The sequence below is a fragment of the Portunus trituberculatus genome, chromosome 29 (assembly GCF_017591435.1).
Source record: "Portunus trituberculatus isolate SZX2019 chromosome 29, ASM1759143v1, whole genome shotgun sequence".
NCBI classification, from domain to species: domain Eukaryota; kingdom Metazoa; phylum Arthropoda; class Malacostraca; order Decapoda; family Portunidae; genus Portunus; species Portunus trituberculatus.
In genome coordinates, this window is record NC_059283.1 from 12,175,945 (window position 1) to 12,203,444 (window position 27,500).

Consider the following 27,500-nt stretch of genomic DNA (forward strand, 5'->3'; position numbering starts at 1 on the left):
CAGCTTAGGTTAGGTTAATATAGATTGCGTTTGTGTCAGGATGGATTGAGTTAGGTTGAGTTAATGTTAGGTTAGGTTAGGTTAGGTTAGCCCTTTCAATACCATGACGCGTTTTCCTATTGATTTTTCTTACTATTTGGTGATTTTATACAGCTCTAGAAACTTGTGTGGGGAAGACTCCGGCCATTAATCTTCTGATCTCCATAGACCCTTCCTAATGTCAATAAAATCGTCTAATCACACATAAAACTCAAGGTAGAAATGCGTTCCAGTACTGAGATGGTTAGGTTAGTTGAGGTTAGGTTAATATAAGTTGCACTGGTTATAAGTTAGGGTTGTATTGAGTAAGGTTAGGTTAGGTTGGGTTGGGTTGGGTTGGATTAATACAAGATACGTTAGTGTAGGTTAGGTTAGGTTAAGTTACGTTGGGTTGGGTTGGGTTGGGTTGAGTTAACATAAGTTGCGTTAGTGTAGGTCAGGGTTGTCTTGAGTAAGTCTACGTTATGGTTTAGTTAAGTGAAGATCGATTTATTCATGCCAGTCAGTCGGTAAATGCGCAGGTGTGGCGGTGCGAAGGTTAGCATTGCATGACAACTAGGCACAGACTTGGCACCGTGGCCGAGCTGTGCAGTGCCTGGCTCATATTCCGGAAATGCCTCTCCTTGCACCCCCTGGCACTACTTCTCTTTCCCCTCACCCCTTCCCACTCTCCCGCTCTCTCTTCCCTGCCCCAATTCCCCCCTACCCGCTGTCCTCCCTACTGTTCTTGTTCTGTATGCTCTCTCTCTCTCTCTCTCTCTCTCTCTCTCTCTCTCTCTCTCTCTCTCTCTCTCTCTCTCTCTCTCTCTCTCTCTCTCTCTCTCTCTCTCTCTCTCTCTGCTCTCTCTCTCTCTCTCTCTCTCTCTCTCTCTCTCTCTCTCTCTCTCTCTCTCTCTCTCTCTCTCTCTCTCTCTCTCTCTCTCTCTCTCTCTCTCTCTCTCTCTCTCTCTCTCTCTCTCTCTCTCTCTCTCTCTCTCTCTCTCTCTCTCTCTCTCTCTCTCTCTCTCTCTCTCATATAATCTCAAGTTCTTTCCTACTTGTTATTTCTTGTTCTTCTTGTGTGTGTGTGTGTGTGTGTGTGTGTGTGTGTCTGTCTGAGTATGTGTTGATGGATCAATGATAGGTGTCTGGCGCACTAACACACACACACACACACACACACACACAGAGACGCAATTCAATGCAAAACAGTTCAGTGGCGTGGATTATTTACATCACTCATGTGCGTGCGTGAGTGCGTGTATGGATGGGTGTGTGCGTGCGTGTGTATGTATATATGTACCTACAAAGATTACTCACTTTGAAATACAACGAAGGGATAATAATAACCCTCAACACACAACCCTCCCCATCCTTTACCTTCCCAATGCTCCGAACCACCTGTGGACAACGCACCTGCACGCACGCACAGGTGGGAACAGGTAACCCTTTATCAGGTAATTTTCCACCACCTCCCTCTTACCTTACCTGTTCCCCCTTTAGAGCTGCAGGTAATAGCGTGACCTTCAGATAATTACAGGTAAACACGAGTCTTTCGCTACCTGGAGGCCTCGACAGGTGTGTTATGCAGGTAAAGGTGACTAATGAGATGCACACCTGTTGGAGTTATGTAAAAATGCGTTGTGAAGGAAGTTATTTGTGTTGTATATTGTGTGTGAGAGAGACAGACAGACAGACAAACAGACAGACAGAGAGAGAGAGAGAGAGAGAGAGAGAGAGAGAGAGCATTCATTCCATATAAAACATGACAACGATGACACAAAAAAACAACAACAACAAAAACAAACAATGACTAAAGATAAGAATGTTGTTAGCGTTAGGCGAACTGAATGAGCGATGGTGGTGGTGGCAGTGGTGATGGTGGTGGTGGTGGTGGTGGTGGTGGTAGTTGTAGTTAATGGTGGTAGAGGGAATATTCTGGGTATAGAGAGTTATTATTAAGGGAAATGGGGGTAGGATGTCATTAAGGGGATGAGTTAGAGCCGGGAAGGGTAGTTAGGAAAAGTGATGGGGTGGAGAGAGAGAGAGAGAGAGAGAGTCACCCCGTCACCCCGTCACCCCATCCCTCCAATCACCCCATACCACAAATAACCCCAAAAAAATGCGAAAAAAAACGAAAAACACAACACACACAAGAGGAAGCCAAATATTACCCTCTCATTACCTTCGTACATTACTCCTTATGACGTGATCCTCGTTGAGAAACCTGCGGGAAGGAGTTGGCAGCGAGGGGAGGCCTTGAGAAACGAGGGAAAGGCTTGGGAAGGGACAGGTAGGGAGTTAAAGGGTAGAAAATCACGAACAGGCTTAATTGGAGAGACCCTCGATAACTCAGGTGAAGTAGTGCCCCTTCTACTTTCATTTTTACTCACCTGTGTTACCTTTAAGAACCGGTAATGAGGTGAGAGACAGGTAGACGGGGGAAGCAGACGGTAGAAAAGGAGGAGGAGGAGGAGGAGGAGGAGGAGAGACGCAAGGGAGAGAGGAAGGAGGAGGAGTTTTCCGTTCTCTAAACTTTGCCAGCGTTTGCAGTATTGACTTGACAGAGGAGGAAGAGGAGGTGTGGAAGAGGAGGAGGTGGTGATAGAAGGGACGTGGAAGAGAGGAAGGTGAAGGAGGAGGAAGAGGTGAGTTGAGAGAAATGAAACGAAAGAGGAGGGTGAGAAAGATAAGAAGAGAGAGAGAGAGAGAGAGAGAGAGAGAGAGAGAGAGAGAGAGAGAGAGTTAATATTAAAAAGAAAATTCGAAATGTATAGAAAATTTTATAATACCTGAGAAAAATGCTAATATGAGGAACAACTACTCTCTCTCTCTCTCTCTCTCTCTCTCTCTCTCTCTCTCTCTCTCTCTCTCTCTCTCTCTCTCTCTGCTGTCAGTCATAGGAATAATGGTGACTCAAATTGGCTTGTCCGCGTGTCACTGTAACTTAATGAGTGTACCTCCAATGTTGGTAGTTGTTGTTGTTGTTGGTGGTGGTGGTGGTGGTGGTGGTGGTGGTGGTGGTGGTGGTGGTAGTTGTTGTTGTTGTTGGTGGCGGTGGTGATGATGGTGGTGGTGGTGATGGTGGTAGTGGTAGTGGTAGTAGTAGTAGTAGTAGTAGTAGTAGTAGTGGTAGTTGTTGTTGTTGGTGGTGGTGGTTTGTGGTGGTGGTGGTGGTGGTGGTGGTGTTTGTAGTAGTAGTAGTAGTAGTAGTAGTAGTAGTAGTAGTAGAAGTAGTAGTAATTGTTGTTGTTGTTGCTGTTGGTGGTGGTGGTGGTGTTGGTTGTAGTAGTAGTAGTAGTAATAGTAGTAGTGGTAGTAGTAGTTGGTGTTGTTGTTGTTGTTGCTGTATTTGTTGTTGTTATTGGTGGTGGTGGTGGTGGTGGTGGTAGTAGTAGTAGTAGTAGTAGTAGTAGTAGTAGTAGTAATAGTAGCAGTAGTAGTATTAGTTGTAGTAGTAGTAATAGTGTTTGCTGTTGTTGTTGTTGTTGTGGTGGTGGTGGTGGTGGTGGTGGTGGTGGTGGTGGTTGTAGTAGTAGTAGTAGTAGTTGTTGTTGTTGTTGTTGTTGTTTTCATGTAATTCCCGTTTTAAAATTATTCGACTGTCAAAATATATTAATCGTAAACTTTTCAAATCCGTCGTGTTTTATTTATTTATTTATTTATTTATTATTTTTTTAGTAATAGTAGTGGCTGTGGTGGTGGTGGTGGTGGTGGTGGTGGTGGTGGTGGTGGTGGTGGTGGTAAGAGCAACAATGATGATAATAATCTTCATCATCCTTATTTTCAGTTGCTACAGTTAGCATTTCTCTCTCTCTCTCTCTCTCTCTCTCTCTCTCTCTCTCTCTCTCTCTCTCTCTCTCTCTCTCTCTCTCTCTCTCTCTCTCTCTCTCTCTCTCTCTCTCTCTCTCTCTCTCTCTCTCTCTCTCTCTCTCTCTCTCTTTTGTCTCCTTTCTGTTCCTTTTTGTCCCATTCTGTCTGTTTTCCTCTATTTCTTTCTGTCTTTCTCTGTTTCTATCCGTTTTGCTTTTCTTTTTCATCCTTCTTCTCTTTCCTTCCTTTATTCAAGCCTTGCATTCCACACTCGTTTAATATAGTTTGTATTTCTCTCTTTTTATATATACTTCATTTTGTCTATGTCTATCTATCTGTCTCTGTCTCTCTCTCTCTCCCACTTTACCTCTTTCTTTCTGTCTGCCTTCCTCTATTCCTGTCTCTGTTCTATTTCTTTTTCTTTCTTCCAGCCTGCTTCCCTTTCCTTCTCTCATTCAAGCAGTGCACTCGACAAAAACACTTCTTTCATATAGTCTTTCCTTTGAGACTCCCATAATTTTTAGCCTTCACTACCGCAGCACTGACAAAACCTTCATTTGAATTCCATCACCACCGTTCTATTTTAAGGTGTCGGGAACTGGAGACTGGGTGTGGCCTTTGGGGACTCCGGCAGGTGGAAGTGTTTGGGGGGAAAATTCTTGAAGTGGTATAAAACTGGATGAGAAAAAGATAAATAGAAAAATGAATGAAGACAACTAATTGGATGGTACACTCTCTCTCTCTCTCTCTCTCTCTCTCTCTCTCTCTCTCTCTCTCTCTCTCTCTCTCTCTCTCTCTCTCTCTCTCTCTCTCTCTGCGGCAGGTGGCAGTATAGAAATATTATTAATTTCGTTCTATAACAGAGAGAGAGAGAGAGAGAGAGAGAGAGAGAGAATGTGTGTGTGTGTGTGTGTGTGTGTGTGTGTGTGTGTGTGTGCGCCTCATATGGGGCTTAACACTAGTGAAACATATGCCTTTATTCAGAAACGCTTTGTTCTTTCACCACAACTGTCTATCAAACGTCACAGAAATCATCAGCCGGGTTCTCAAGAGCGTTTCGCCAGTAAATAGTGTAAAAATTTTGTTAATCTGTTCAGAATCACAGAAACACATGTAAAAATCTATGTACCTTCAACTGGAGCCTTGAAAATTGTGGAGATGGAGTCGTAAGTGTTTCAGAATACTTGTCATAGAGTGTGCTTCCTGTTTTGTGTTTGAGTCAGATTTCTAACACGTCTGAGCTTCGCCGATTGTACTGAGGCAAAGTGGAGGGAATTAGGAAGATAGGATGAGATAAGGGATGTTTAGAGTGTTTGGGAAGAATGATAAGGGTGAAAAAGAATAAGAAGAAAAGATAGAAGGAAGAAAAACAATATAGAGGAAAGGTAAAAAAAGGATGAAATGTGAGATAAGAATGATAAAGGAAAAAGTGGAAATTATAAAAAAAAATAGCAGAGAAGCGAAAAAGGTGAAGAAAAAGTGACTGATGAAAAAAATTATGAAAAAGGAAAAAAAAAAGAATAGGAGTGAAAAATGATTAAGTAAAAGGAGAAGGAAAGAATGCGATGGAAAGGTACAAGGGTAATAATGGAATGGGGGAGAGAAGGGAAGAGAGAGAGAAGAGAAGAGAGAGAGAGAAGAGGAAGAAGAAGGAAGAAGAAGAAGAAGAAGAAGAAGAAGAAGAAGAAGAAGGAGAAGGAAGGAAGAAGAAGAAGAAGAAGAGAAGAAGAGAAGGAAGGAAGGAAGGAAGAGCCGGGATAAGCTTAAAACTTCCCATGCATACAAATAGGTGAAAAATGTGCATGACTACTCTCTCTCTCTCTCTCTCTCTCTCTCTCTCTCTCTCTCTCTCTCTCTCTCTCTCTCTCTCTCTCTCTCTCTCTCTCTCTCTCTCTTTACCCATCCTTTCCTATTCATTCATTAACTTACATATTTAAATTCGTATCTATTTACTTGTATATATTTAATACCTTCCTGTAGTTGTGACTTTAATAGAACTTAATATATTGCGAAAGTGCGAAATAACATGATATATCTGTCATTAGCCACCTCTCCCTCTCTCTCTCTCCCTCTCTCTCCCTCTCTCACAGCACCAGATTATTTCATTAACCTGCAGGACACCCATTGAAGTCTGAGAGCTAATGATGTTGTGCTTCTCAGGAAACTCACTCACTGGGCTTACCTGCAGAAATCACCTTTGGAAGCAAGAGTTTGTGGGAGAGAAGTAAGGTGATTATACCCTTGATGATGTGGCCTTGTTATCTCCTCCTCCTCCTCCTCCTCCTCCTCCTCCTCCTCCTCCTTCTCCTCCTCCTCCTCTATTTTTCCTGATTGCCATTTTCTCAACGTCAGCTTAACTCTCTTCTTTTTCTCCTTTCTCTCCTTCAGTTTCTAATCAGCTAATTTCTCTCTCTCTCTCTCTCTCTCTCTCTCTCTCTCTCTCTCTCTCTCTCTCTCTCTCTCTCTCTCTCTCTCTCTCTCTCTCTCTCTCTCTCTCTCTCTCTCTCTCTCTCTTTAGTAGATAAACAGTTTACCACAGTAGATAATCTTTATAAACTGACCGTGACTTACTTTAGTTTCCCCTTTCCTCCTCCTCCTCCTCCTCCTCCTCCTCCTCCTCCTCCTCCTCCTCCTCCTCCTCCTCCTCCTCCTCCTCCTCCTCCTCCTCCTCGTTTCATTATCAGGCGACGCTTTCAGAAGGATGATTCGGTAAACACGTATTAAGGAGATGAATTGTTCCGAGGGAGATAATAAGGAGCGGTGCAGGGAGATCTGTGTGCTGAGGGAGCGATGCAGGGAGAGCCGGTCATTGGGGGAAGTATTGACCTTGCTGGAGGGAGGAAGGAAGGTGAAGAACGTCGAAGAGTAGCAGTGAGAGAGATGTGTTGAAATAGAATTGGGGGAGTGATAAGGAGGAACAGTAAGTGTCGTATTTAGAAACGTTTCTCTCTCTCTCTCTCTGTCTCTCTCTCTCTCTCTCTCTCTCTCTCTCTCTCTCTCTCTCTCTCTCTCTCTCTCCGCGAGCATTTTTAAAGGCCACAGAGATGAATCGCCGAGTTCTAAAGAGTTCCTTTTGATAATGCAGAAAACTTAACATGTCACCACAATCTCAGAAACCCCTAGAAACCAGTGTCACTTCAACTAGAGCCCTTTGAAAATAGATCACAGAGACGATTAGCCGAGTTCTGAAGAGTATTTGCCTTGTCGATAATGCAGAAAACTTGTTAACATGTCACTAGAACTACAGAAACACCCTTAGAAACCCGTGTCACTTCAACTAGAGCCCTTTGAAAATAGTGAAAGTGCTGTGAGGCGATGAAGTGTTTCAGAATATTGGCCTAAAACCAACAAAAACAGGAAATTAAACAGAAAACGTAAAGGAAGAGGAAATAAAAGAATGATTAACAGTAGAAAGGAATGAAGATAAGGGAAGATAAAAGACAATAAAGAGGAAGAGGAAAGAGATTGTAAATGAAAGGAGAGATAGAATATAAAGGAATAAAGAAGGTGAATAAAAGAACTTAGGATAACTGATAATTACTGTAAATGGAGAAAACAGTAATAAGTATAGGAAATAATACAATTGGCTAATATTTACAAGATTTACCGGTGTGTTCTAAGTGTTTGATTCTAATATTCTCTCTCTCTCTCTCTCTCTCTCTCTCTCTCTCTCTCTCTCTCTCTCTCTCTCTCTCTCTCTCTCTCTCTCTGGTAAGTGTGCGCAGGGAGAAAAAAAGAGAAAGATTGAAATACGTAGAGAAAAATTAGAAAGGGGAGGAATATGAAGAGGAAGGTATACAAGAGAGAGAGAGAGAGAGAGAGAGAGAGAGAGAGAGAGAGAGAGAGAGGGAGAGAGAGTGGCTTCAGTATCTCACCTTGAAGAACCCAAAAACCGTTCTTGCGCTCTCTCTCTCTCTCTCTCTCTCTCTCTCTCTCTCTCTCTCTCTCTCTCTCTCTCTTTCCTCCCTTCTATCCTTTTTCCTTGAGAGAGAGAGAGAGAGAGAGAGAGTCCGCTGTGGAGTAAAAGTTTTTGAATTTTATTTCATTGTAAATTTTCTGTTGTCATTTTGTTGCAGTTGTTTGTTTCTCTTCGTATTTCAGATTTCTACTTTTTTTTTTTCGTTCTCTGGTTCGCTGTGTGTGTGTGTGTGTGTGTGTGTGTGTGTGTGTGTGTGTGTGTGTGTGTGTGTGTGTGTGTGTGTGTGTGTGTGTGTGTGTGTGTGTGTGTGTTCTTAGTACTCAATTTATTAAACTTTTTTCTTAGAGTTTTTTAGTCCTGTAATGTTCACACACACACACACACACACACAGAGAGAGAGAGAGAGAGAGAGAGAGAGAGAGAGAGAGAGAGAGAGAGGTATAAGGTAGTGGTGACATACTCTGGATGATGTAAACTGTATAAATATAAAAAGAGAGACAGACAGACAGACAGACAGACAGAGACAGAGAGAAAGAGAAAGATCCCACAATCACCTCCCAATCCACGTTATTCCCTCGTAACAAGGTAATAATGCTAACCTTTGTGATATGAGCAGTAGTCACATCACCACCAGCCTTCCCTCGCCTTACAAATCCATTCAGATCACCTTTATAACTTTCCAACGCTCCTCAGTTCACGCGCCGCCTTTGTGAAGTGTTATGACCTGAAGCGAGACCTGAGGGAACGGAGGTGACGCAGCCCATACAAGGAAGAAGGATCTATGGTTACTGAAGAATTATTTATTGTGGGTTTTGGTACTCGTGAAGGTTCTGAAGGAGTGGAAGTTTAAAATCATCTGTGTTGGTGAAGGAGTCTTGATTGGTTTTGAGTCCTGAAGGAATTCAAGTTTAGGGATATTTCTGAGTTACTGAAGGAATTTTTTGGTAGGTTTTGGGGATCCTTGAGGAGTCTGAAAGTTGAAGGATATCTTTGATTTACTGAAGTAATCTTTTGATGGGTTTTAGAGGTCCTCAAGGAGTCTGGAAGTTGACGTTGAAGTTGATATTTCCGATTTACTGGAGAATGTTTTGGCGGGTATGGAACCCTCAAAGAGTCTCCAGGACTGTTCAAGACTAGTGATAACAAGCTTGATTCTCAGCAGTGTTTCTCCGGAAGGGAACTAAAAAGGACATATTCAGAAACGCTTCCCTCTCCCACCGTGACCATTTTCAAAGACCACAGAGACGATTAGCCGAGTTCTGAAGAGTATTTGTCCTGTTGGTAATGCAGAAAACTTGTTAACAAACACCACTAGGAATCATAAAAACATCTTTAGAAACCCGTGTCACTTCAATTAGAGCCCTTTGAAAATGGATCACAGAGACGATTAGCCGAGTTTTAAAGAGCATTCGACCTGTTGATAAAGCAGAAAACAGGACAAATACTCTTTAGAACTCACTGGAATCACAAAAAACACTTAGAAAACCCTGTCACTTCAACTAGAACCCTTTGAAAATAGATCACAGAGACGATTAGCCGAGTTCTAAAAAGTATTTCTCCTGTTGGTAATGCAGAAAACTTGTTAACACCACTGGAATTACAAAAACACCTGTAGAAACCCGTGTCACTTCAACTAGAGCTCGTTTGAAAATAGTGCAGGTGAGGCGCGGAAGTGTGTCAGAAAATGGGCCTTGAAGGGGAACTGAAGGGGAGTAAGGAAGAGGGAAGGAAGGGAATTAGGAAGGATCGGTGGTGCTGAATCGGGATTGGATGGCGTGTGGCGGGGAACGAGAGCGATTGGTGAGTGTATGGCGGTGATGGAGGGAAGGATTAGGAAGGCTTGTGGTGGTGGTGGTGGTGGTGGTAGGGGAAAGGAAGGAGGATTACTTAGCCATTCTCTCTCTCTCTCTCTCTCTCTCTCTCTCTCTCTCTCTCTCTCTCTCTCTCTCTCTGACAATCCTTCACTTATCCACGCACTTGTTCCTGAAGTTCTCCTCCTCCTCCTCCTCCTCCTCCTCCTCCTCCTCCTCCTCCTCCTCCTCCTCCTCCTCCTCCTCCTCCTCCTCCTCCTCCTCCAGTAAAAAGAGTTTAATTACAAGTTTTCCAGTAGATTTTAACCAAGCGAGAAAAATCCTTGAGAAAAGAAATAACGAAAAATCCTGCAGAGAGAGAGAGAGAGAGAGAGAGAGAGAGAGAGAGAGAGGGGGATCTAGTAGTACGTATATTGATGGAAAACTTGGAAAGCCAACCTAATTTTCCTAAAAAAAAAAAAAAAAAAAAAAGGATATTGCGATCCAGTTTCCTGTAATTGGAGGAGGAGGAGGAGGAGGAGGAGGAGGAGAAGAAGAAGAAGAAGAAGAAGAAGAAGAAGAAGAAGAAGAAGAAGAAGAAGAAGAAGAAGAAGAAGAAGAAGAAGGAGAAGAAGAAGAAGAAGTAAGAGAAGGATTAAGAAAACAAATGGAGCAACAATGAAGTAGGAATGAGAGAAAAGAACAATAAATGAGGAGGATGAGAAAGAAAGAAGGGAAAATATGAAAGCAGAAGAGGAGGAAGAGGAAGAAGAAGAAGAAGAAGAAGAAGAAGATAAAAAGACAGCAATAATCAAGCAAGAATAAGAGAAAGTAACAATAAATGACAAGGATGAGAAATGAAGGAGAGAAATAAGAAAACAGAAGAGGAGGAGGAGGAAGAGGAAAAAGAAGAAGACGAAGAAGACAAACTGAACAGAAATGAAACAGAATGAAGAGAAAGAAAGAGAAGCTAAAAAAAAAGAAGAGAAAGGGAAGAAGCAACAGAAGAAGAAACGAAGTAAGAGCAAATTAAAGATGAAATAAAAATAATAAATTGGGAAGTAGAAAAACAAGAAAAAAAAACAACAACAACAACAACAACAACAACGAGATAGAAGCTAAAGAGAAGAATAGTAAAAGAGAAAAAGAACAAAAAAAACGAGAGAAAGTATAAGAAAGCAAGAACAGAGAGAGAGAGAGAGAGAGAGAGAGAGAGAGACTAAGAAGAGAGGAACTTAGGAAGACAAAAGAAGGAAACAGAAAGGGAGAGAACAAAGGAAGAAACACACAAAGGATGGAAGGAAGGAAACAATACAAGGGAAAAAAAAGACAATATAAGGAAAACAAGAAGGAAAATAGAAAAAAAATCTTGAAATCAGACGTAAACAAAATTGGTTACGAATGAAAGGAAATGAAAAAAAGACAAAAAATACAGGAAAAGAAGAAAAAGAAGATAAAAGGACTGAAGGAAAAATTAAATCAGTGAACTAAGAGAGAGAGAGAGAGAGAGAGAGAGAGAGAGAGAGAGAGAGAGAACTGAAGGACCTCGTATGACCTTCTGCGAGGAAAGTAGAGGTCACATCGCCTCCTCCTCCTCCTCCTCCTCCTCCTCCTCCTCCTCCTCCTCCTCCTCCTCCTCCTCCTCCTCCTCCTTCTCCTCGTCATTCAAGAGTAAGAAGATCTGTTTACAATCATCTCTGCCATTCGTTTTTCTCTTTTTTTTTCGATTTTACCTCCTCCTCCTCCTCCTCTTCCTCCTCCTCCTCCTCCTCCTCCTCCTCCTCCTCCTCCTCCTCCTCCAACGTTCCTTTCCGTCTGATTTTCTTCCTTAGTTTCTCGGATTTCTCAACTATTCTCTCTCTCTCTCTCTCTCTCTCTCTCTCTCTCTCTCTCTCTCTCTCTCTCTCTCTCTCTCTCTCTCTCTCTCTCTCTCTCTCTCTCTCTCTCTCTCTCTCTCTCTCTCTCTCGTGTGTGTGTGTGTGTGTGTGTGTGTGTGTGTGTGTGTGTGTGTGTGTGTGTGTGTGTGTTCCTCATTAACGGAGCTTTAATTTAGAAGAAGAAGAAAAAGAAACAGAATTAATACAATGTGAATTTTTCTTCCTATTTAATTCTTCTCTCCTTCCTTCTTCCCTCTTCTCTTTCTTTCATTCTTCCCTCCTTTCTCTTCCTTCCATCTTCCTTCCTCTCTTCTTTCCACTTTTCTTTCCATTCTCTCTTCCCTATTTCCATCATTCTTCCCTCTTCTCTCTCTCTTCCTTCTTCTTTTCTCCTCTTCCTTCCATCTTCCTCTCTTCTTTCTCCATCCTTCTCTTTCCATCCTTCTTTTCCTTCTCTTCTCTTCCCTCATCTCCCATTCTTCTCTCCTTCTCTCCTCTCTTCCTACTTTTTCCCTCCACTTTTGCGTCTTTATTCTCTCTCTCTCTCTCTCTCTCTCTCTCTCTCTCTCTCTCTCTCTCTCTCTCTCTCTCTCTCTCTCTCTCTCTCTCTCTCTCTCTCTCTCTCTCTCTCTCTCTCTCTCAACACTTGGTAAAATTTTCCTTCTTCCTTCCCTTCCTTCTCCTCCCCTCTCCTCTACTTCCCTCCTCTTCTTTCCTCCTCCTCCTCCTCCTTCTTTCTTCCTCCTCCTCCTCCTCTTCTTTCCTCCTCCTCTCTCTCTTCTTTCCTCTCCTCCTTCCTCCTCTGCCTCCCTTTCCTCCCCTCCCACTCCTCCCTTCCTCTCTCATCCTGTTGGCATTATATGTGATCTGTGTTCATGAGAGAGAGAGAGAGAGAGAGAGAGAGAGAGAGAGAGAGAGAGAGAGAGAGAGAGAGGGAGGGGGGGTGACACAAACATGACAAGACAAACAATCAGGTGTTGGCAAGCATCTGGACCCCACCTGTCCTTCTTTTTTTTCCCTCTTTTTCCTCTTTTCCATTGTTTTCCCCTCTCTCCCTCTTCCCTTTTCTTCTTCTCTACTTCTCCTTCTATACTTTCTTCAATTTTCTTTGTTCCCTTCTTTCTTCAATTTCTTTTCCTCTTATTTGTTTTCTTTTCTCGTCTTGTTCGCTATTTTTGTTTGATTTTCTTTCATTTCCTTTTTTTATTCTTTTCTCGCTTCTTTTCCTTTATTCTTTCCTGCCTTACTTCCTTTTCTTTATCTCTTTTCTTTCTTCTCCTTTTCTCTTTCTTATCTTATATTCTCTTCTTCCTCTTCTTATTTTGTTTCATCTATTCTTTAAACTTTTCTTTTCTTCTTATTTTCTTCTTTCTTCTTTTCCTTTCTCCTTTCTCGTATTTTTCCTCTTTCCTACCCTCATCTCCCCTCTCTCTCTCTCTCTCTCTCTCTCTCTCTCTCTCTCTCTCTCTCTCTCTCTCTCTCTCTCTCTCTCTCTCTCTCTCTCTCTCTCTCTCTCTCTCTCTCTCTCTCTCTCTCTCTCTCTTCTTCTTCTTCTTCTTCTTCTTCTTCTTCTTCTTCTTCTTCTTCTTCTTCCTCCTCCTCCTCCTCCTCCTCCTCCTCCTCCTCCTCCTCCTCCTCCTCCTCCTCCTCCTCCTCCTCCTCCTCCTCCTCCTCTCTCTCTCTCTCTCTCTCTCTCTCTCTCTCTCTCTCTCTCTCTCTCTCTCTCTCTCTCTCTCTCTCTCTCTCTCTCTCTCTCTCTCTCTCTCTCTCTCTCTCTCTCTCTCTCTCTCTCTCTCTCTCTCTCTCTCTCTCTCTCTAAGCTTCTTACGTCGCCTTCGCTGTCACATCACGCCACTTTGCTCTCTCCCCTGCCTCTATTTCCCTCAATGGTCTACATCCCGCTGCATTCCGCTTCTTAACCCTTTCAGTTCTGGGTGTGATTTGACATTAGGAAGGGTCTATGGAGGTCCCTTCAGTACTGGGACGCATTTTTACCATTCTGGGTGTGATAGGTCGATTTTATTACATTGGGAGGGTCTGTGGAGTTCCCTTTAGTTCTGGGACGCATTTTTAACATTCTAGGTGTGATAGGTCGATTTTATTACATTGGAGAGGGTCTGTGGAGGTCCCGTCAGTACTGGGACGCATTTTTTACCTTGAGTTCTGGGTGTGATTGGACGATTTGACATTAGGAAGGGTCTATGGAGTTCCCGTCAGTACTGGGACGCATTTTTACCATGAGTTCTGAGTGTGATTAGACAATTTTATTTACATTCGGAAGGGTCTATGGAGGTCAGAAGATTCAAAGTCCAGTCTTCACTATTTTAATCCCCCACATGAGTTTCTGTAGCTGTGTAAATTCTCCAAATAGTAAGCAGAGTGAAACTGAACACGTGTCATGGTATTGTAGAGGCTCAGTTTGTGTACAGACGCAGAGTAAAAGTGAATTCGTGTCTCAAAAAAAAAAAAAAAAAAAAAAAAGAGTTTTTTTTTATACCATGTTGGCTTTTGACAGGAATTTATGGGCTAAAGTGGGTATTTTTGGGGGTACCTCCTATCTAAAAGCCCACCCACTAGGAAACCGTTGCCCCGAGTGAGGAAGCCCAACCTACACTCGGACCGTGAACAGGATTCGAACCCGTGCGCTTGGAGACCCCTCGGACCCCAAAGCACGCATGGTTCCACTGTTGTACCAGGAAGGATTTCACTCTTCATTCCCCTTGTTGTTGTTGCTTCATACTCTGTGTTTACTGTATTCAGCATGTTACTGGAGCTATGTAAAATAACTTAATCTAACCTTATTAACGTTGTATTGCTTATATTATCTAGCCTTATTAACTCTGCATAGCTAACCTTTCTTTCGTGTGTGTGTGTGTGTGTGTGTGTGTGTGTGTGTGTGTGTGTGTGTGTGTGTGTGTGTGTGTGTGTGCAAGATGGAAAAATTAGAGTAGGACAACAAAAACGATTAAACCAAAAGGATCAATCTTGTCTTTATTAATTTTTATGACTAATTTAATCTACCTTATTAATTTTGCATGACGAAGTAACCTTTCTGTATGATTAACCTAACAAAGCCCTATTTAGTTTGGTTTATTCTAATCGTACGTAACCTAATCTTATCTAACCTAATGTAACCTAATCTTAACTCATTTATTCTCATCTTACCTGAATTAACATAACGTGACCTTTTATTAACTAACTCCCAACCTAACCTAACTTAATCTAACTTTACCTCACCTTACCTAACCTTACTTAATCTAACCTAACCCTACCTTGCCTTGCCTTGCCTTGCCTTTTATCTTACCTAACCTAACCTTTATCTTACCTAAGCTAACCTAACTTAATCTAATCTTACAGTACCTTACCTTACCTTATCTTACCTTAACTTACTTAACCTAACCTAACCTAAACTAACCTGACCTCACCTCCTCACCTCACCTCACCTCACCTCACCTCACCTCACCTTACTCAAACAAAACAAAAACAACCTTACCTAACCTAAAGAGACCTAATGTAATAAAATCTCGCTTGACTTAATCAAACCTAATTAAAAACTCAAGGGAATTAATTGAAGGGAAATTTTGTACTTAAGGAGGAACGTTCAATGAAGAAAATATATTACTTTGAGGGAACTTAAAGTAAATGTACATGAAAAGAAAAAAAAAGATTGAAAGAAATAGTTAAACGAAGAAAAAAAAGGAAAGAAGAAAAAAGGAAATGTAAGCAAAACACACACACACACACACACACACACACACACACACACACACACACACACACACACACACACACACACACACACACACACACATCATGCTAATAAGACCTCCACTCGCTGTTCATGCGTTGGTGAGTTCTTGAATGAGGTTTATGATGCAAAATTACCACCTCTCACTTGTCAGCCGGCGCCCCACAGCAGGTTAAAATAAGTCGTGTTGCCGCGCTTGTCTGTTATCCTTTCCTGGCTCTCGTGACGCGCCTGGCTGCCAACTCGCTAATGGCTTGAAGGGGGAAGGGGGCACAGCTATCAATCCTGTGACGTCCCCCGAGTGAGAGGCAATAGAAAATGTAGATGAGAGGAACCTTACTCATATAAAAGGCGCGACTTGAACAAATATACTGATGCACTGAGGAGAAAAAAACGGAAATCATGCTTGTTGTTCATTATTTGTGTTTCATTGATGGTTTTTACATTGTGTTCTTGATTTAGATGTTGTTTGTTGTGTTGATTTTGAGTTGTGATTGGTGGAATTTTAATAGGAAAGATTATAATGCCTGTTCTTCATTGTTTGTATTTCATGAGTGTTGTTTAGTAAGTGTTCTTGGTTTAGGTGGTGTTTGCTGTGTTGATTTGGGTTGTGATTGGCGGAATTTGGATAGGAAAAAAAATATGCCCCTTCTTTGTTTGTGTTTCGTGGGTGTTTTTACTTAGCGTTCTCGGTTTAAGTAGTGTTTGTTGTGTTGATGGGAATTGTAGCTGGCGGAATTTTTATAGGAAAAGAATATACCTCTTCTTTATATGCGTTTCGTGAGTGCTTTTACTGTGTGTACTTCGTTTAGGTAGTGTGCTTCACTGTTTGATCTGCTGCAGTCTCTGACGAGACAGCCAGACGTTACCCTGCGGAACGAGCTCAGAGCTCATTATTTCCGATCTTCGGATAGGCCTGAGACCAGGCACACACCACACACCGGGACAACAAGATCACAACTCCTAGATTTACATCCCGTACCTACTCACTGCTAGGTGAACAGGGGCTACACGTGAAAGGAGACACACCCAAATATCTCCACCCGGCCGGGGAATCGAACCCCGGTCCTCTGGCTTGTGAAGCCAGCGCTCTAACCACTGAGCTACTGGGCGTGTGTGTGTGTGTGTGTGTGTGTGTGTGTGTGTCGCTGGGAGTTGTGGCTGGTGGAATTGGAGTTATCGCACCAGGTTGTAAAGAAATAATCGCACTTCCTCTCTATGTTAATTAGCTGTGTTCGGATTCAGTGCTCGTTTATTTCGTTTGCTTTCGTTTTGCTTTGGTTCACTTTGAATTGAAACTAGTGAAACATATCGTTCACCTTTACGTCCTTATTTAGTGTTCATGTCCTTTATTTAGCCTTATTCTTATTTTTTATTTTCTTATTTATTTTTTAATGTACCATGACATGTGCTTTATGGGCTAAAGAGGATACTTTTTGGGGTACCTCCTATCTCAAAGCCCACCTTTATGAAGCCGTTGCCCCGAGCGAGGAAGCCCAACCTACACTCGGACCGTGGACAGGATTCGAACCCGTGCGCTTGGAGACCCCTCGGACCCCAAAGTGCGCATGGTTCCACTGTACCTCGATGCCCCCTCCTCTGTTTTCCTTTAAATGTTTTCTTATCATTTAAACTCACTGAATTAAACTGGTCACGTATAGAGGGTGTATATAGTGTTTAACCCCTTCAGTACCAGGACGCGTTTTCATATTTATTTTGCTTAATATTTGGTGATTTTATACACCTTTAGAAACTTATATGGGGATTAGAATAGTGAAGACTCTGGCTATTAATCTTCTGAGCTCTGTAGACCTTTCCTAATGTAAATAAAATCGTCTAACGTACCCAAAACTCATGATAGAAATGCGTCCCAGTACTGAGGGAGGTAAATGTGTATGAGGGTGCATGCATGTATTTGTTTAAGATTTGTAAATGTGAATGATTATTGTGGTCTGGTTTTCTTTGTGTGTGTGAAAGTCCTGTGTTTCTTATTTGCAGTGAAGTATTATGCAGTTTAAAAGTTTAGCATGCATGTGTTTAAGGTGTAAAATTTGGCATTATGATTATCTATTGTGGTCTGGTTTTCTTTTTGTGTGTGTGACTGGCCTGTGTTTCTTATTGCAGTTAGCATAAATAGCAATAGCAACAACAACAATAGTAATATATCCTTTCTTTATTCTCCTGCTTCTACCACTAACACCAATGGTAAAACAACACAACACCAGTAACAGCAACCACAACACCAATAACAGCAACCACAACACCAAATACTGCTTACTCTTACACCTTTAAGTATTATGCAATTTAAAAGTTTAGCATGCATGTGTTTGAGGTGTAATATTTAGCATTATGATTATCTATTTTAGTCTGGTTTTCTTGTTGTATGTGTGACGTGCCTGTGTTTCCTATTTGCAGTGAAGTAATGCAGTTTAAAAATTCATCACACTTCTCATATCCTTAATTAGCTGTATAGTGTTCGCGTTCACTGCTCGTGTTTGACTTGCATTGTTTGCTTTGCCTCAAGTGCGATTTATGATTTGTAGAGCTGAAATTGTTATTCACATCAAGAAAATACCAAACGTTTATTTTTTTTTTTTTATATTTGATTACTTGCGTTGTTTGTATTATAGTTGGGTTTCATTTGAACTTTGTATTTTTTCCTCTGTGTGTGTGTGTGTGTGTGTGTGTGTGTGTGTGTGTGTGTGTGTGTGTGTGTGTGTAAACGTATAACCTCAAACAAAATAGATAGAAATACCACCTTTTCATCATTATTTAATTGTATAGTGTTCGCATCTAGTGCCATTGTGTTCTATTTAGATTCTGTTATGCTATTAGTGTACATTTTTGGCGACGTTTATTGAAGCGTTTGTTGTTTCAGGTGTGACACAAAACCGTGTGAAAACAACATATTGTATTTTAACCTATACAGTACCAGGACACGTTTTCATACTAATTTAGCTTATTATTTGGTGTTTTTATACAGCTTCAGGAACTTGTATGGGGATTAAAATAGTGAAGACTGTGGCTATTATTATTGTGACCTCCATAGACCCTTCCTAATGTCAATCAAATCGTCCAGTCACACCTGAAACTCAAGGTAAATATGCGTCCCACTACTGAAGGAGTTAATGTCTCAATAGCACTAATGGTTTCTTCATTATTTGTGTAAGGTGTTGGTATGAAGTCTTGGCATGTTCGAGTGAAATGTTTATTGCGATTCAGGTATGCTAAAATAACCGGTGGAAATAACACACTGCCGTCATTAAGTGGAAAAAGATCGTCATACTTAATCGTTTAATTATTTGTATACGGTGAAAATAACATAGTGTGCAGTTTATATTTATTACTCAAACATAACAGAATAACCTGTGGAAATAACATACCATACTTATATATAAAAGAGAAATACCTATTTTTTCCCTTTATTATTTATGTAAGGTGAAAATAAAAATGTGCAGTGTTGGCCCGGTTAATTTGAACGTTTATTATTACTCAGGAAAGACAAAATAACCTGTGAAAATAATCGTACCTAAGTGGGAAAAAAAGTAATAACAGCAATCGTTCCTTAATTGTGTATAGTGAAAATAACTTGGAGTGCTGGCGTGCTTGATTTCAACGTTTATTATTGCTCAGGAATGACAAAATGACCTGTGAAAATAATCCTGAGAGCAAAAGTCCTAATAACTCTAATCGCTCCTTAACTGTGTAGGGTGAAAATAACTTGGGGTGTTGGCTTGCTTAATTTAAACTTTTATTATTACTCAACTATGACGAAAAAAACCCGTGAAAATAACCGTACCTAAGTGAAAAGATTAATAACACTAATCGTTCTTTAATGGTGCGAGGTAAAAAAAATAACTTGGGGTGTGGACTTGCCTTATTCAAACTTTTATTGCCTGATTTAAATGTTTATTGTTGCTCAGCTATGACGAATTAACTTGTGGAAATAACTGTACCTAAATAAAAAAAAAAATAAAAAAATCTAAACACTAATCGTTCGTTGTTTTGTATGGTGAAAATAACTTAGAGTCTTGGCTTACTTGATTTAAATGTTTATTGTCGCTCAGCTATGACGAATTAACCTGTGAAAATAACCGGACATAAATAAAAGAAAATATCTAAACACTAATTGTTCGTTGTTTTGTATGGTGAAAATAACTTAGTGTGCTAGCTTACTTAGTTAAAATGTTTATTGTTGCTCTGCTATGACAAAATAACCTGTGAAAATAACCGGATCTAAATAAAAGAAAATATCTAAACACTAATGGTTCGTTGTTTTTTATAGTGAAAATAACTTGGCTTACTCAATTCAAATGTTTATTGTCGCTCTGCTATGACGAAATAACCTGTGAAAATAACTGAACGTAAGTGATAAAAAAGCAATAATACCAATCGTTTCTTAACCTCTTCAATACTGAGGTACATTTTTACTATGAGTTTTGTGTGTGATTAGATGATTTTATTGACATTAGGAGAGATCTATGGAGGTCAGAAGATAAACGGCCAGTCTTCACAAACTAATCGTTTCTTAAATGTACACGGTGAAAATAACTTATAGTGCAGTGTTGGTTTACTTGAATCAATTATTTTTACACATCTACGACAAAATAACGTGTGAAAATAACGCTAAATGTAAAAAGTATTAACACTAATCGTTTCTAAAGTCTACATGGTGAAAATAACATACAGTGAGTGTTGGTTTGCTTAAATTAATTATTATTACTCATCTGTTCGAATCCTGTCCACGGTCCGAGTGTAGGTTGGGCTTCCTCACTCGGGGCAACGGTATCCTAGCGGGTGGACTTTGAGATAAGTGGTACCCGAAAAAGTATCCCCTTTAGCCGATAAATTCCCGTGAAAAGCCCACATGGTATAAATAAAATAAATAAAAAAATCTGTGACAAAATAACGAGTGAAAATAACCCTAATGTTAAAAGTAATAACACTAGTCGTTTCTGAAATGTACACAGTGAAAATAACATACATTGGAGTGTTGCCTTGCTTGAATTGAATGTTTATAAAGGTGAAGGCGATTAAGTGCGTGGTTCATAATAGCCCCGTCATGTGGCGAGGCAAGTCAATGGGTGATAGAGAGCTAAAAGGAGTGACGGTGTGACGCACGGCCTACCCATCACGTGTGTGTGTGTGTGTGTGTGTGTGTGTGTGTGTGTGTGTGTGTGTGTGTGTGTGTGTGTGTGTGTAGCCACGTCACCACTACTCCAAACAGGAACTTGAGCATAAACAAGAAGCAGCTGACAACAACATTGGAAGGGGGGCCTTTCTCTCTCTCTCTCTCTCTCTCTCTCTCTCTCTCTCTCTCTCTCTCTCTCTCTCTCTCTCTCTCTCTCTCTCTCTCTCTCTCTCTCTCTCTCTCTCTCTCTCTCTCTCTCTCTCTCTCTCTCTCACACACACACACACACACACACACACACACACACACACACACACACACACACACACACACACACACCACCTCCAATACATCTCATTAACAGTTACCAATGAAACACCCGCTGTAGTAATTTTCTCGAGAATAGTCAACCTTCTCAATTTCCCTAATTACACCAAGGTACTTTTTCCCTCCATAATTCCTTAATTAAAAGAGATAGAGACACCTGCCCGAGTTATTAACTATAAGAATGGAGGAGCAGGAGGACTGGGAAGGGAAGGAAGGGGAAGGGGAAGGGAAGGAAGGAAGGAAGAGAAGAGAAGAGAAGAGAAGAGAAGAGAAGAAAAGAAAAGAGAGGGGAGAAAAGGGGAGAGAAGAGAAGAGAATGGAAGGAAGGGGAAGGGGAAGGGAAGGGTAGAGAAGAGAGACGAGAAGAGAAGAGAATAGAAGAGGGAAGGCAAGGGAAGAGAGAAGAAAAGAGAAGGGAAGGAAAGGGAAAGGAAAGGAGGGAAGAAAAAACAAAGGAAGGCAAGGCAAGGGTCAGAAATTTAGAAGAGAAAAGAGAGAGAAAAAAACACTAGACACGTAAGGAAGTAAAGAGGAAAACAGTATGGTAATGAAGACTAATTAGAAAGAATGGGAAAATAATGGAAAAAAAAGAAAAGATATGGAAGAGAATAGACGGAATAGATGAAAATAAAGAGTAAAAAAGAGAGAAATTTATTGATGGTAGTGAATATCTACTAGAAAAAAAAAACTAATAAGAAAAACTGAATAATGAATGAAAAGGAAAAAATTGAATAGAAGATGAAAAAAGGAAGTGGAGAAGAGGAAAAAGAAGAAATAGAAGAAAATATAGTTGGCTTGAGAGAAATAGAATAAAAAGAAAACAAGATGAAAAAAAATAACGGAAAAAAAACTAAAATATTGACGAAATAGATAAAAAAAAACGAAAAGAAGAGAAAAAGAGCAAAGATAATGAAGAAAAGTAAACAGAAGGAAAAGAAAAAAGAAAAGGAACGAATAAAAGCAAATAAAGAAAAAGGATGGCAAAATTTTAGTACCATAGAAATTATACAGAAAAATGGAGAAAAGGAATAATGGAGAAAGAAGAGAGAGGGAAGAGAGGTAAAGGATGGGAGGAGGAGGTAGATGGGAGGTGTTAAGGAAGAGAGAGAGTGAGAGGAATCTAAGTAACTGAGAGGGAGGAATGGATGAAGAGGAGGAAGGAAAATGTAAGAGATGAGGCTGAAAGTATAAGAGAGAGAGAGAGAGAGAGAGACAGACAGACAGACAGACAGACAGACAGACAGACAGACAGAGGAAAAAGAGAGAGAGAGACAGACAGACAGAGAGAGAGAGAGAGGCAGACAGACAGACAGACAGACAGACAGACAGACAGACAGACAGACAGACAGACAGACAGACAGAGAGAGGAGGAAGGAGGAGAGGAAGAGAGAGAGAGACAGACAGACAGACAGACAGAGAGAGACAGAGACAGACAGACAGACAGACAGACAAACACACAGATTTTTACTTGATATATGGACTTTTAAAGGAAATATCAAATGCGGTCAGATATTTCAGGTATGCAAAGCTCATACTCAGAAACGCTTTCCTCTCACCACGATTAATTTTCAAGGCCGCGGAGATAATTAGGCGGGGTACGAAGAGTGTTTCTCCTGTTGGTAATGTAGAAATGTTATCAGTTTGTCACTAAAACACTAAATATATGAATGAAAAAGCGAGTGTTATCTGCAGAGGAGGAAGAGGAGGATAAGGAGATCAGATCCTTTGTTGTTGTGGACATTCAGGATTCAGAAATTTTGTTCCTCCTCCATCATTTGTTTTCTTTCTTTTATCCATTTCTCCAGCAATCAAACTCCACCGCCATCATGTTTTTAGTCATCCTTTGGTAATGTAGAAATGTGATCAGTTTGCCACTAAACCACTAAAGATATGAATGAAAAAGCAATGAGTGAAGAGTATATTTGTGTGTTTTCAGTGGGGTTTCTCTCTCTCTCTCTCTCTCTCTCTCTCTCTCTCTCTCTCTCTCTCTCTCTCTCTCTCTCTCTCTGTCACGCTTTTCACTGACCCACTGATGCACCAACACCTTAAATTTCTCTCCCTCTCCTGGATGCAAATTAATTTTCTTGGAAGCTTTGCACGTGTATATCTTGATTTTGTTTTGTTTTTCTTTGTCTTCCTCTCCTTTTTATTATTTTTTTTTTATTTATTTTTTTTTTTTTTTTGTTGATTTTTCTTCCTTTATCTTTCAGTAACTTAATTTCCATCTCCAATTTTTTTTTCTTATCTCGTTTCCCTTTTTTCTTTTTCTTTCTCCTTTTTATCTTTCAGTAACAATTTCCACCTTTTTTTTCTTTTCTTATCATTTTTCTTTTTATTTTTTTATTCTTTATCGTTTGCAGCTTTTTTTTTTCCTTTTTTATCTTTGTTTCTTAAATTTCATCTTCAACTTATCTTTTCTTATCTCATTCTCTTTTTTTTTCCCTTTTACTTTCTCTTATTTGCGTTTTTTTCCAGTTTTTCTCCCTTTTAATCTTTCAGTAACTTCATTTCCATCACCAATTTACCTTTTCCATTATTTCCATTATCCATTTCCTTTTTCTTTCTTCTCTCTCGTTTTCTGTTGTTCTTAGGCTTTGAATGTCTTGGTGCAGTAAAGGGACACTCGTCATGCTGGTGTTATGAGCGTGTTCTATTTCCACTCGCCTTTGTCTCATCATTCTCTTTGTTCTGTTACTATTTCGGGACCACCATCGACATACTAGACTATTTTGAGACCAACATCACACCGCTCTTACTATTTTTGGGACCTTCACCATAGTAGTAGTAGTAGTTGTTGTTGTTGTTGTTGTTGTTGTTGTTGTTGTTGTTGTGGTGGTAGTAGTGGTAGTAATAGTAGTAGTAGTGGTAATAGTGGTTGTTGTTGTTGTTGTTGTTGTTGTAGCAGCAGTGCTAGTAGTAGTTGTTGTAGTGGTAGTAGTAGTAGTAATAGTAGTAGTAATAGTAGTAGTGGTGGTAGTAGTAGTAGTAGTGGTAGTAGTAGTAGTAGTAGTAGTAGTAGTAGTGGTGGTGGTAGTAGTAGTAGTAGTAGTAGTAATAGTGGCAGTAATAGTAGTGGTGGTGGTGGTAGTAGTAGTAGTAGTAGTAGTAGTGGTTGAAGCATGATTACTATTGTTATTATAATTACTATTATTTTTATTATTATTATTATTATTATTTTTATTATTATTATTATTATCATCATCATCATCATCATCATCATTTTTTTTTTTCTTTTCATTAATTGCTATTTGTAACTCAATTTTCTATCTGTTATGAATGTTCCTACTTCTTATTTATTTATTTATTTATTTTCTTTATTTTTTTTTTGCCATTTGTGAGGGTTTTTTATTCATGTTGTTCTTTCCACCTTACCATTTTAATGTATTTTGTGTTAATATAAACTTAAAATTTACTTGTCTTTTTTTTTCTTATTGTATTTATTTTTATATTCGTTATTTTGTGTTCTCCATATGTTCCCATAATATCAAACTAATTTTTTTATTTTATTTATTTTTTATTATTATTGCTATTTATCTCTTACATCCATTTTTGTTTTTCATCTCTTCTTTTGTAGTCATTTTCTTTTCTTTTCTTATCTTGTCTTGTTTTCTGTTTCTTCTCTCTTTCTTTCTTTGTTTCATGATTTCAAAGTAATGTTTTTTTTTATTTACTTCTTTTTTTTTATCCCACTTCTTTCATCTCGCCTCTTTTGTTTCTTATTTTCGTTTTGTCTTTTTTTTTCAGTTTGTTTCTATTTCTCTTTTTTTTCAATTAATTTTCAAACGAGTTATTTTATTATTTTTTTCAATCTCACCTCTTTTGTAGTCTTATTTTCGCTCTCTCTCTCTCTCTCTCTCTCTCTCTCTCTCTCTCTCTCTCTCTCTCTCTCTCTCTCTCTCTCTCTCTCTCTCTCTCTCTCTCTCTTTCCGAATAATAATTTTCAAACTAGTCATTCTGTTATTTTTTTTTTTTATTCTCGTCTTTTCTAGTCTTTCATTCTCGTTTTCTTCTTTTTTTTCCCGTTCGTATCTTTCTCTCTTTTTTTTTTCCATTTGCCTCTTCTCTATTTCGTACAATTTTCAAACGAGTTATTCGATTACAATTTTTCGTCTCACCTCTTTTGTAATCTCTTTAGTTTTTGTCTTTTTTTTTTTTTCCTTTTGTCTCTTATTTTTCGTATAAGGCGAGAAATTCAACATGTGTTTCTTGTGTCTTCACTTTTTTCCCCCTTTACTTTATGAGTCTCGTTTCCCGGAAGGCATCAGAGGGAGGGTAGAGGAGAGGAAGGCGAAGAGGGTAGAAAGGAGTGGGGGAGGAGTCGTGACAGGCCGGTGGGAGGGGAAAACAAGGGGTAAAAAAGGAAGGAAGGAGGCGTGGCGGTCGTAACGAAGAGGAAGAGGGAAAGAAAGACATAAAAAAGACTCTGTAGAATGTTACAAAAAACTAAAGAAAGGGAAAGATGAAGCGAAGAGGTATTGTGTAGATGGAGGAAGAGGAATAAGGAGAAGAAGAAGAAAGGGAGGATTACATGGAGAAGCAGAAAGAGAAGAGGGGAGAGGTAAGCGATCGATAGATGTAAATGGTAATGATGAAGGTGATAAGGGAAAGTAGATGAAATAGCCGTGAATGGGATTAAATTAAAGGTGGAAATTTCTGAATGACAAATAATAACAGGAAGGGAAGACAAATGAAGAGATTTAAACAGCTGATTGAAACTTGAAGCGGATGAAACCAAGGAAAAAAAAAAAGAAGAAAAAAAAAACAAGCAAGGTACAATAATTACACAAAATCTGAGAAAAAAAGGAGAATGAAAAGATTGGAAATGAATAACTGAAAGGAAAAATAGAAACAATAAGAATGAATAGAGAAAAATAAAAAGACAGGCAAGGTACAATCATTACATAGGAAATTGAGGAAAAAAGAGTGAAAAGGAAGGAAAAGAATAAATGGAAAGAAAAATAGCATCAATAACAATAAATAGATAGAAAAAAAAGGGAAGGTACAACAATTATATAAAAAAAAGAGGAAAAAGGAAGGAAAAAAGATAACTGAAAGGAAAAAGGAAATCAATAACAAGTAAGTAAGTAAGAAAAGAATAATTATAATGAAAAAGATGATAACAGTGAATAGAGAGAAAAAAATGTCAAAATAAGATAATAAATGTAATATTGTGAGTTTGCTTTGTTAATAAATTAGGTAAGAGTTATTTATAAATCAGGCTTATGGCCAACGAGAGAGAGAGAGAGAGAGAGAGAGAGAGAGAGAGAGAGAGAGACTGACTGATGTTTATGTATATGTTGACAACAGCAAAATGAGGACCTGACTCTGACTCTCTCTCTCTCTCTCTCTCTCTCTCTCTCTCTCTCTCTCTCATTGATTATCGAAGGTTCACGTGTCTCTGTGTTGGTTTGTTGGGTGTGAACGTGGGCGTGGGCGGCGTGGGGTGCGGGCGTGTCGGGGGGGGCCCAGGGAGGTAGGGAGGAGGGGGGAAAGGGAGGGTGAGGGGTGAGCATTGAGTGGTTCGGTTTTCGGAGCATTTGATAAGCTATGGTCTGGTGATAAAGCATAACTCTCTCTCTCTCTCTCTCTCTCTCTCTCTCTCTCTCTCTCTCTCTCTCTCTCTCTCTCTCTCTCTCTCTCTCTCTCTCTCTCTCTCTCTCTCTCTCTCTCTCTCTCTCTCTCTCTCTCTGTGTGTGTGTAATTTATTAATCGATTTCTTTCACTCAAGGTTAATTTTTTCTGTTCAATTTAACTCTCTCTCTCTCTCTCTCTCTCTCTCTCTCTCTCTCTCTCTCTCTCTCTCTCTCTCTCTCTCTCTCTCTCTCTCTCTCTCTCTCTCTCTCTCTCTCCTCTCTCTCTCCTCTCCTCTCTCCCTCTCCTCTCTCTCCCCACCCAATTTTCCTTCCCCTTCCTCTCCCTCGTCCCTCTCTCTCTCACTCTCTCCCCAGTTTCATAATGATCATCTGCGTCCTCTTATATTTTCGTTCCCTTTATTATTTATTTATTTTTTTTTTTACTATTTTTTCGCTCTGTCAACTTCTCTCTTGCGTAACTTCAAACTTCACCATGCAAGTCACCACAGCGATAATTTCTGGGACTTCGGTAGAGAGGACGAAGTTTAATTGGAGGAACAGGAGAGAGGAAGAGGAGGAAATAGAAAGAATATAGAATAAAGAGGGTGTGAAGAATGATGGAGGACACACGAGAGTAGATAGTTGTGAATGTGTGTGTGTGTGTGTGTATCTGTCTGTCTGTCTGTCTGTCTCTCTCTGTCTGTGTGTGTGTGTGTGTGTGTGTGTGTGTGTGTGTGTGTGTGTGTGTGTGTGTAATGATAAGGTTCCTAACTATTTAATTGGCTTCCTGTCTATTGATGTGACATTTATAGACACCACAGATATATGTGTATTTATGTATGCATGTTCTCTTTTTATTTATTCATGGCTTTCTATATATTTCTCTTCACTTTTAAACCAGACTGTCTTTTTTTCCTAACTTCTATTCACATTCCTTAATTTTCTCAGTCCTTATAACATTCCAGCATTTTTTCTGCACATTTTCACGCATTTTCATAACTTCAACCTTGCTTAACTAAAAACACATTCTTATTATTTATTTCAAGAGGGAAAGTAGTACAGCTGTTGACTGAACCTTGCTTTTCCTGGGAGATTATGAAAAATACTCTCGTCACCACCACCACCACCACCACCTTCTTCTTCTTCTTCTTCTTCTTCTTCTTTTTCTTCTTGGTGTCTCGGTGCCACGGCTTTTCTTCTCCCTCATTCACGGTGCCTCTATCCTCCTCCTCCTCCTCCTCCTCCTCCTCCTCCTCCTCCTCCTCCTCCTCCTCCTCCTCCTCCTCCTCCCCGTTACCGTAATA

At 39.9% G+C, this 27,500-nt stretch overlaps 1 protein-coding gene across 16 annotated transcripts in view; it reads left to right on the forward strand.

Annotated features, from left to right (window-relative positions):
* The window catches only part of LOC123510504 (adenylate cyclase type 1-like), a 292,904-nt gene that overhangs the window by 162,484 nt on the left and 102,920 nt on the right, over positions 1-27,500 (forward strand). The window lies entirely within an intron of this gene.